The sequence below is a fragment of the Lissotriton helveticus genome, chromosome 2_2 (assembly GCF_964261635.1).
Source record: "Lissotriton helveticus chromosome 2_2, aLisHel1.1, whole genome shotgun sequence".
NCBI lineage: Eukaryota > Metazoa > Chordata > Amphibia > Caudata > Salamandridae > Lissotriton > Lissotriton helveticus.
In genome coordinates this window covers 301,648,383-301,659,822 of record NC_136060.1, presented here as the reverse complement: position 1 = coordinate 301,659,822, position 11,440 = coordinate 301,648,383, and positions in this window count along the sequence as shown.

Here is an 11,440-nt window from a genome sequence, read left to right as displayed (position 1 = left end):
GGCGGGTGGCCAGCTGTGGCATTTGGAGGGTGGCAGACAAAGTTGTCGTAGAGGTTTTTGATCTTGAGGTGGATGTAGGTTCCAAGCTTGTCGCAGAGGTCTTGGGATGGGGTGATGTCTGTGGCTTCACTGGGTTGATTAAGTCCTGAATGACGTTGAAGAGTACCTTGGAGTTGGTGGAGTTGGCCTGGATTTTGTTGTGGATGACATTCCTCTTGGTGGTTCTGATTTGCTTGTGGTAGTTTATCATGGCATCCTTGTAGGTGGAGTAGTTTCCGGTTGTCTTGGTGTTTCTCCAGTTCTTCTCCAGGAGTCTGCAGGTGCCCCTGGCTTCATGGAGATCGGTGGTGAACCAGGCAGCTTTCCTGGGGCGCTGTTTGTTGAGGTTGCGCAGCAGGGCAAGCTCATCTGTGCAGTTGGCGATTTAAGTGTGGAGTTCTCTGGCTGCGACTGTCAGCAGGTGATCTTTTGCGCCTACTGAGGACTCCGGACTACATCTCCCAACATGCTCCTTATCTTGGGGAGGAGCTTAAACTATATAGGTCATCCAGTGCGCACCTCCTGTGCGCGTAATACTGTCTGTTCTGGGAGGCAAGCAGGCTTGTTTGTCTTCGATTTGCCCGCCTTGGATTTGTTCCCGTTTGAATTAGAAGCCTTGTTTGGACTTCTGTTTGTTCCTGTTCCTGGGTCAGCTCATTTGCGGGTCTGCGTTGTTGCTGCAGGAAAGTGACATCACGCATAAACTTGCTGATCCGCCTACAGCGCTAGGACTCTCGTTTTCAGAGCCGTGCTGTATGCGCTTTACCTCGGACCCTTTCCAGGTTCCTCTCACGCTGAAGGAAGTGTTCGAGAGTTGAACCGGCTTCCTGGAGTTGTGTCCAGTATTGGTAGCGGACTTGGGTTTCCTGGTCGTTCTCCCGCGGACGTTATCAGGGAGGAGTGGACGACTGAGCTGAGGCAACCTCAGGTAGGCGCCATCTGCCTTTTCTTTTTGGCGCTGCATTGTGGAAACGAGACTTTGTTTGTCACACACTTTGGATTTACTTGAGGGATTGAAAGACCTACAGTCTACTCACGCTATTGTCGAGCGCTAGGAGTACTTGCTCTTTTAAATCATTTATTGACTCTGAGTTTCTTGTTTTTGTTACGCAAACGCTGGGTTTATTCTGGAACTACTCAGATCCTGATACTTCTAAGTTTCATTCAGTCCTATCGTGGGGATATTTCCTTTGTTTGTTTGGAGTGAATCCTTTTTGATTGCACTGAACGTCTATTCATGGTATGTATGGGCATTCACTGAAAGTTTGAGTGAATTGATGTTGCGCTCTTGAGATTAATGTGGTGTGTCTTCTTTTGTTATAGATTTATCGTCTAGTGGTCTTGGAGAGAAGTATCTCTATTGACAAGTAGAATTGGTTCTTGGCTTCGGCAGTTAGACCACAGGTATTAGTATAGTCTTAGCAAGACCTTTTGAGTGTAGACTGTTTAAACTGTGTATTTACACTGTGTTCTTCTTTTTAGGTATCCCCCTTCCAGCGGTTCCGGCGCATCCCTTCTATTTTTTCCCTCACCTGATTGCCTCATTACTCTGTGTTCATGCAGAGTTGGGGACATCGGGAGGTGGACCCCTTTGTGCATCATATCGAATCCGGGAAGCAAACGAGGATCTGACAGAATTACGCGCCCACGATATATCGCTTCCCGGGTTTTGTATGTGACGCACAAATGGCGTCTTTAGATGACGTTTTGCAGGCTTTAGTGTTGGTTCAACAGGAACTGGCTGCCTCTAAGGCAGAAACAGCGGCTCTTTGAGAAAGAGTAGACCGACAGTCCCGTAACCCATTCGATGCCTCGCCCACAACATCGCAGATACAAGTGAACGTACCACCCCCAATTCCACTGGCTAGTCCTGAGAGGTTTTCAGGGGATCCCTTGAAGGTCTAGACTTTTTTAACACAAATCATGCTTCACTTTTCGTGTAAGCCGGCCTCTTTCCCAACTAATCATTCCAGGGTCGCTTTTGCGATATCATATATGACTGGCGATGCTGCCAATTGGGCGGTTCCGTTGGTCAAATACGACGACTCTCTCCTTACGGATTGGGACTCATTTCGACGTGAGTTCGAAAGGGTTTTCGACAGGAGAGCCACAACGTTGTCTGCTGATCGTGAATTGTTACAACTTAGACAGGGGAAGCAGGATTTAATTACTTATTTAACTAAATTCAATCGTTTGATAGCAGAGACAGCGTGGCCTGAAGGCAAGAGGATGTCTCTATATTACATGGGGTTGGGAGATGAGATGAAAGATGTCCTTGCCCAGATCGATCCACAGCCTACTACTTGTACTGACCTGATGAATCCACACTCCGTCTGGATCATAGGTTAGCAGAAAGGCGGGGGAAAGGACTTACGCTCCTACGGAAAAAAACGAGAAGGGAAACAAAGGTGCTGCTTCTTCCTCAGAATCGCACTCAGAGCCCATGGAGGTGGGGGCTATAAGGGCTCCCTTGTCTAGAACAGAGAGAGAGAATCGTAGAATCATGGGTCTATGTATGTACTGTGGGAAGAAAGGCCATTATGTGAAGGAATGTCCCACGAAACCCAAAAGAATTGGCAAGTTCGGTTTTACCAAGAAGGTGGCGGTTCCTACTGTTCCTGTCCCAATTCAGGACATTAAGGAGACATTGGAGTACAAGTTAGGACCCCCCTCTATAGGAACCTCTTCTCCAGGGTTGCAATTGCCTTCTTTGGCGGGAGACACGAAGCCACTGCTGTAACGCACAGAGTTCTTCCCATGCTACTCACGGACCGGTTGCAAACGCATCAAGTTGGGGTTATGGTGGACTCTGGTGCCACGGGGAATTTTATCGACAGTGGGTTAGTCCAAAAATTAGAGCTGAAGCGCATACCCAGAGACACCAGAAATGGTGTTGGCCGTGGATGGGAAGCCCCTGAAATCTGGTCCTATCACGGAGATGACAGAGGAATTGGAGTTGGTTAGACAGGGGGAACATTCAAATCATATTGAAAGAATCACATTGAATATCATAGAGGCACCACAGTATGAAATTATCTTGGGTATGCCTTGGTTGTGGTATCATAACCCCACGGTTGATTGGACTGAGAAGAGTGTGAAATTTGATTCCGAGATATGTAAGAACACTTGCAATCAGTCGTCAGTTACTCGTGCTTTGGCTCTGTCACATAGTTATCAGATAGCGACTGCGGCTGAGAAAGACATAGAGATTCCACCTGCGTATGCCCAGTTCAGAGAGGTGTTTAGTGAGAGTAAGGCTGAGTCTCTTCCACCCCACCGCAGTTATGACTGTCAAATAGACCTCATATCGAGGGCGGTGTTGACTTCCTGTCGGGTATATGCTCTATCCGAACCTGAAACACAACATCTACAAGAATATCTAGAGCATTATGTAAGGAGAGGGTTCATTCGACCGTCCCGGTCACCGGCGGCTTCCCCTTTATTTTTCATTAAGAAAGCCAATGTGGACTTGAGGACCTGTATCGATTTCAGGGTATTGAACAAGAATACTGTCAGGAACAGATACCCTCTTCCACTCATCCCCGTTTTGCTGGATCAAGTGAGGGAGGCAGTTATTTACACCCGACTTGATTTGAGAGGGGCCTACCACCTTGTAAGGATGAGAGAGGGGGATGAGTGGAAGACGGCTTTTAAAACACGTTACGGGCTGTTCGAGTATCTCGTAATGCCGTTTGGGCTATGTAACGCCCCTGCGGCATTTCAGTTCTTTGTGAATGACATCCTGAAGGATTATATAGATAAATTTGTGGTCGTTTACATAGACGACATTCTGATTTACTCGGAAGTGCATGTTAGGCATGTGTCTCTTATACTACAGAGGTTGTTGGAACATGGTTTGTTTTGCAAATTAACTAAGTGTGAGTTTCATGTGCATGAGGTTGAATTCCTGGGTGTGATTCTAAGTCCATCAGGGTTGAGCATGTCTGACAGGAAGGTGTTGGCAGTGCAGGAATGGCCTACTCCAAAGAATGTGAGAGATGTGCAGTGTTTCCTGGGGTTCTCCAATTACTACAGGAGATTAATTGCCCATTTTTCCCAGCTTGTTTCCCCCTTAACTCGGTTGTTGAGGAAAGGGAACCCTTTTTGTTGGACTGTGGAGGCCATGAACGCCTTCATGTATCTCAAAAGAGCCTTTACCTCAGCGCCTATACTGCAACATCCTCAAAGTGAAGTGCCTTACATCGTAGAGGCGGATGCTTCGGACATAGCAGTGGGGGCTGTTCTGTCTCAACGAGACCGTCACACTGGACAATTGCATCTCATAGCCTTCTTATCGAAGAAATTGAGTTCCGCTGAGCTCAATTACACGGTGGCGGAGAAAGAACTATTGGCCATCAAGAAGGCGTTTCAGGAGTGGAGACATTATCTCTGGGGAGCAAAACATCCGATCACTGTGTACACCGACCATCGGAACTTGCAATATATGAAAACCGCCAGGCACCTCTCCCAACGGCAAATGAGATGGATGCTGTTTTTTGCTGAGTTCGATTTTGTAGTCAAGTTTAGACCAGGGTCTGATAATCGGAAAGCGGATTCCTTGTCAAGACAGGAAGACATCCATGAAACCAGACAAAGCAGTCCTGAATCCATCATTTCACCTGAGAAAGTGTTGTGTGTCGTCACAATTGAGAATTTTCTGCACAAGGTTCAAAAGCATCAGGATGAGGAGTGGTGGAAGAAGTGGGCAAGTCAGGCTCCTCACCGAACCCTTAAGCATGGAATCCCTTTCTATCAAAACCGGTTGTATTTGCCATCCTTGGAACTTCGCCTCCAGGCGTTCAACTGGTGTCATGACTCTGTTTTGGCCGGTCATTCAGGATGTACCAAGACGCTCAGTTTGATACAAAGACAGTTCTGGTGGGAACTCATGGACAAGGATGTGGGTCTATGGATCAAACAATGTGATATATGTGCAAGAGCAAAGAACGAGCAAACCAAAGCTAAAGGCGAGTTGGTAACCATGCCAACCCCATCACAGCCGTGGCACACCATAAGCATGGACTTCGTTGTAGGTCTACCAAAGCATCAGGGTTGTGATGCCATCATGGTTGTGGTAGACAGCCTCACTAAGATGGGCCATTTCATACCATGCAAGAACCTCCCCACCGCGGGTCAGACTGCCCAACTGTTGTTAACCCATGTGATTAGACTGCATGGACTCCCAAGGGTTATCATCTCGGATAGGGGACCGCAGTTCATTGCTCGTTTCTGGAAGACGTGGTGCAGAGCGCTTAAGATAAAAGCAGCAACATCGACCAGCTTTCATCCGCAGACGGATGGTCAGACGGAGAGGCTGAATCAAACTCTGAAGACTTATCTGCGGTGCTATGCGAAGGAGGCCAGTGAATCCTGGGTTTCGCTGTTATGGTTGGCAGAACTGTCGTATAACAACGCCTGGCACAGCTCTATCAAGGAGTCACCTTTCAGGGCCAATCATGGATTCCATGCTCAAGTCCTGCCCTTGACTATACCTTGTGATGTGACGGAACAACCTGCAGTAGCATCTCGTCTGAAAACCCTGATAGAGTTGCATCATAAGATCAAAAGGAATCTTGTCCAAGCTAAGATTCAGTATAAGTCCTGGGCTGATCGCCGTCGTCAGGTGGGTCCCACTTATGCTGTGGGTGATCGAGTGTGGTTGTCCACCAGGAACATCCGTTTTCGTTTCCACAGCATTTTTCATCCTAGGTTCATTGGCCCTTATGAGGTGATTCGTCCTGTTGGGTCTGTCGCCTATAGGCTGAAGCTGCCTGCTTCTCTGTGTATCCATCCGGTTTTCCACTGTAGCTTGTTGAGGCCTGCGGGGAGATCCAGGAGAGCGGCTGTGCCTCCGTTGGTCTGTGATGGTCAGTTGGAGTACGAGGTGCGAAGAGTTTTGGACTCCAAATACCGACGTGGGAAGTTTTGGTATCTCATTGCCTGGAAGGGCTATTCGGCGGAGGATGACTCTTGGGAGCCTTCCGCGAACGTCCATGCTCCCAGGGCGGTGCGGGAGTTCCACGCAGCTCACCCGGATAAGCCCGGGTCTAGGAGGCGCTTGGGAGGGGGACATACTGTCAGGAGGTGATCTTTTGCGCCTACTGAGGACTCCGGACTACATCTCCCAACATGCTCCTTATCTTGGGGAGGAGCTTAAACTATATAGGTCATCCAGTGCGCACCTCCTGTGCGCGTAATACTGTCTGTTCTGGGAGTCAAGCAGGCTTGTTTGTCTTCGATTTGGCCGCCCCGGATTTGTTCCCGTTTGAATTAGAAGCCTTGTTTGGACTTCTGTTTGTTCCTGTTCCTGGGTCAGCTCATTTGCGGGTCTGCGTTGTTGCTGCAGGAAAGTGACATCACGCATAAACTTGCTGATCCGCCTACAGCGCTAGGACTCTCGTTTTCAGAGCCGCGCTGTATGCGCTTTACCTCGGACCCTTTCCAGGTTCCTCTCACACTGAAGGAAGCGTTCGAGAGTTGAACCGGCTCCCTGGAGTTGTGTCCAGTATTGGTAGCGGACTTGGGTTTCCTCGTCGTTCTCCCGCGGACGTTATCGTGGAGGAGTGGACGACTGAGCTGAGGCGAGCTAAGGTAGGCGCCATCTGCCTTTTCTTTTTGGCGCTGCATTGTGGAAACGAGACTTTGTTTGTCACACACTTTGGATTTACTTGACGGATTGAAAGACCTGGAGTGTACTCGCGCTATTGTCGAGCGCTGGGAGTACTTGCTCTTTTGAATCATTTATTAACTCTGAGTTTCTTGTTTTTGTTACGCAAACGCTGGGTTTATTCTGGAACTACTCAGATCCTGATACTTCTAAGTTTCATTCATTCCTATCGTGGGGATATTTCCTTTGTTTGTTTGGAGTGAATCCTTTTTGGTTGCACTGAACGTCTATTCATGGTATGTATGGGCATTCACTGAAAGTTTGAGTGAATTGATGTTGCGCTCTTGAGATTAATGTGGTGTGTCTTCTTTTGTTATAGATTTATCGTCTAGTGGTCTTGGAGAGAAGTATCTCTATTGACAAGTAGAATTGGTTCTTGGCTTCGGCAGTTAGACCACAGGTATTAGTATAGTCTTAGCGAGACCTTTTGAGTGTAGACTGTTTAAACTGTGTATTTACACTGTGTTCTTCTTTTTAGGTATCCCCCTTCCAGCGGTTCCGGTGCATCCCTTCTATTTTTTCCGTCACCTGATTGCCTCATTACTCTGTGTTCATCCAGAGTTGGGGACATCGGGAGGTGGAGCCCTTTGTGCATCATATCGAATCAGGGAAGCAAACGAGGATCTGACAGCGATGTTTGCGTCGCATGCCCAGTTGTGGTTGTCTGAGGTGAGGGTGGAGTTGAATTGTTCGTCGGTTGCCATGCTCCAGTTCCTTTGTGGTGGGCGTGCGGCAGGATTGGGTACCTTAGGTTTGTCTAGGGTGAAGTGTACACAGTGGTGGTTGGTCTATGGTGGTTGCGTTGTGTGGCTGAAGTGAACGCTGTTCCCTGCCGAGAAGATGGGGTCGAGGGTATGTTCTGCTCTGTGGATCGGTGTGGTGACGAGGTGTTTGAGTCCGATGTTTGCGAGGTTGTCACAAAGGATGGTGAAGTTGGGGTCACTGGGGTTGTCGAGATGGCAGTTTAGGTCTTCAATGAGTATGTAGTTCATTGAGGCGATGGCGTGGGGCGCGATGAAGTCGGTGATGGTGGTGGCGAAGAGTGTCCGGGGGAGGGGGGTCTGTAGATGTGAGTTCCTCTGAGTGTGGCGTTGGACTGGTCTGGATCTGGAAGTGCAGGTGTTCAGCGGAGGGTTCGGTTTCGCTGGAGGTGGTGAGGTGGAGGGTGCTCTTGTGGGCGATGGCGAGGCCCCCTCCCAAGTGGTTGGAGCGGTGTTCCTCTGTATCTTGTATCCATCCGGGATGGTGGTGTTGATGTCGGGGTGGAGGAGGCGTTGGTCCAGGTCTCAGTGAAGAAGGCGATGTGGGGCGAGAGAGAGTCGAACAGGATCCAGATTTCTATGGCGTGTATGTGTATGGAGCGAATGTTGAGGATGATGCATCTTAGGGAGTTGCCATTGCTGGCGTCGGTGGTGTTGGAGGCCAGGGGAGGTTGGTAAGGCAGGAGAACTGGTGAGGCCTATTGGCAGTCTCGGAGTCTTCAGGGGTTGAGTGCTTGGAGGGTGGCAGTGCAGTAGCGATGGATGGCCAGCGATTCAGGGTTCTTGGAGCTGGCCTCCTTTGGGTCGTGGACGGGCGCAGACGGGCTTGCCTTAGGCACGGCAGCGGCGCGCCATCGGCGCGCCAGTAGCGCGATCGCACATCGGTCACCATTAAGTAGGGTGGGGGGCGGGATGTGGGTTGTGAGCGGGAGCGGGCCGCAGGGGCAGCAGTGACAGCGGGAAAACCGGCAAGAGGATTATGCTTCAAGTAAGCTTAATTAAAATAAAATGCTCAAATGTGCTCAGAAGCATCCAGGGAGCATGAGGAGTACACTAAGGGCGAGGAGGGGACAAAAGGTGGGCGGGGAACAGAGGTCGAAATGGGGCTGGAGGGCGGACTGCTGTAGGCTGCAGGGACGTACCCTCACCAGGAGGAGGGCTGTGGGGGAGAGAGTGAGCCCAGACAGGAAGTCAGGGACTTACTCGCGCTCCCCCTCAGCGGTCACCATTAAGTAGAGGAGGGGGGCGGGACACGGGAGCGGGGTGTGAGCGGGAGGCAGGCCGCAGGGGCAGCAGCGGTAGCAGGAAAAACAACAAGAGGATTAAGCTTCAAGTAAGCTTAAGGAAAATAAGGCAAGTAAGCTTCAAGTAAGCTTAATTAAAATAAAATGATTGTGTGCTCAGGAGTGTCCAGGGAGCCTGAGGTGTACATTGATGGCGAGGAGGGGACACAAATTGAACTAACTTGTTTGAACCCAGAGTCTTCTCCAAGGGCATGCCCGCTTGCCTCCTGTTTTAAGACTCAATGGTATCAAAGTCATGCTCCTGTGTCTGGTCCATTGGAAGTGGATCTAGGTGCTTGCTCCAGTGGAACCAACACATCCTCTGCTGCATGAGCAGAAGGCATCAATGCTGCTGCGGGAATATAACCTGTACATCGTACTTGGAACCAGCGCATCACCATCGGAACCGATGCATGGAACCGCAACATCACCGCCACAGTAGTGAGAGACGCTTCACCTCGACTGGATGGAGAAATCTGTTGCATTAGCTTCGGAACTAACACAACTCGGAACCGGCACTTCGTCTTCAGAACTGGCGTATCGCCATCGTTGTGTAGATCACCACCTTGACTGCAGGATCAACACTGACGCATTACTCAGCTACACCCCACATTTTACTGCTGTGACCAGGATCAGGGTACCTTTTTCTTGGGGCCTTGCATGGCTCCTGTATCCAGCTTGTGCTCTATTGTGTTTGGCCTGAACTCTTGACTTTGTCGGGTCCAGCGAGACCAGATAACCCCCATAGGCGTTTTACTCCAACTTATTGTATTTTTGTCATTTTGGTCTTATTTTATTTAGATTTTTTTTTTCTAAACTGGTCTTTTTGTTGTTATTTCACTGTGTTACTGTTTGAAGTGTTCCACAAATACTTTACACATTGCCTTTTAAATTAAGCCTGCCTGCTCTGTGCCAAGGTACCAGAGGGTAAGCACAGGTTGATTTATGGTGAATATCTGACTTTCCCTGACTAGGATTGTGGTTTCTGCTTGGACTGCGTGAATACCTCTGCCACCCAGAAACCCAATTTCTAACAAGTGGTGAGAATCCCACACAGCTGAGGTGGTCCATCTTTCTACAGGGAAAGGACTTTACTGTGGAGCACCACCCTGGAACTGATCATACTAAAGCCAATGGTCTCTCCAGGTTTTTCCACTTTAGTGATGAGAACTCCCATGAGGGTGGGTAGTTCTTCCTGCTTTCAGCTGGGGAGGACACATGTTGGACCTGGAATCCTTTTCATGGCTTTCCTCCAACTTTCTACCTACCAACCTCCTGGTATGCTGACTTCATTTTTGCTGGCTTTAGGATTCTACGTACTTTACCACTACCATCCAGGGCTAAAGTGCTGTGCTCTCTCTCTCTCTCTCTCTCTCTCTCTTTTAAATATGGTAGAATTGGCTTACATACAAAGTGGTATTACATGTGCCCAGGGCGCCCTGTATATTAAATGCTACTAGTGGGCCTGCACCACTTATTGAGACACCCACTTAAGTAGCCATTTAAACATGTCTGAGTCCTGCCATTGCAGCCTGTGTGCAGTTTTAAACTGACATTTCGACCCGCCAAAATAAACTGTTTGCCAAGCTCAAACTTTATTTTTTAATGCACGTAAATCACCCTAGGGTATGCCCTGAATACCCCAGAAATGTAGCCCCACTGACACTACTAAAAGTGTTAATGGAGTTACATTTCTGGATCTCTAAGTCATTGCCACTGTTGATTGGGTCATCATGCATAAGTAAGGGCCAGAATTAAACCTCCTCTACTCTTATTTCAGATCTAACAGGGCATCAATCCACCATTTACACCAGGTGAACAGTTGGAAACCTGTAATGTATAGCAAGGCTCAGAACCAAACCATACATTATTTGATGATCATGAAAGCTCATCGGCTAAACCGCTTAGTTGTGAGCTGGTATTTTTCATTCAAACTGATAAAGCTTACATTGTTTTTAGCAATAAATTGTGAAAACCATCTGCTCTGCTTCCCTTAGAGCCTGTCTTTCAGCTGTCAATTGCTGGACACAGCTTAATATTTTGCATTGGAGCAGGAAAAATAATACGGTCACACAAATATATATGGACCCTGAAATTTTGGCTACATTAGAAATTGATAAAAGAACTATCTGTGCTTTGGTGAGTAACATTGCAAAATTATGCATTTGCCAGGTACATAGAGTATAGGAGGTGGTTACAGGAGACTGAACATATTTGAGTTGTGTGTGTAAATATGGATTCCAGGCATGACCATTGAAATGGTATGTATGCCTGCAGTGCTTTAAGAATGCTGAATCACGACTCTCCACAAAGTTTCACCAATGCTCCCATATCTTCTTGGGTTGCATCTATAAATACCAATGAACTGAAATGAAAACTGTGTGTTGTACACAATTACCTAATGGCTTTGGCTATGGTTTTCTCACATATTAGTGTGATGAATGTGTCAAACCATAATTTAAACTACATAAACGAAAGCTTTATAAAATTTCCCTATATCTGTCATATCGACCATGTACCTGAACAGTATATGAAGGGCAAGGGGTGATTACAGCAGGTACAATGATATCGCTTATGGACAGTAACCCATCTGCCCAGCCTATTACCTTTATATTGTCAAAGAGGTAATTTAGAACATAGTTATCATGTTCATGTAGTATTCATGGGGAATTGAGGGTATTGTATTCCTT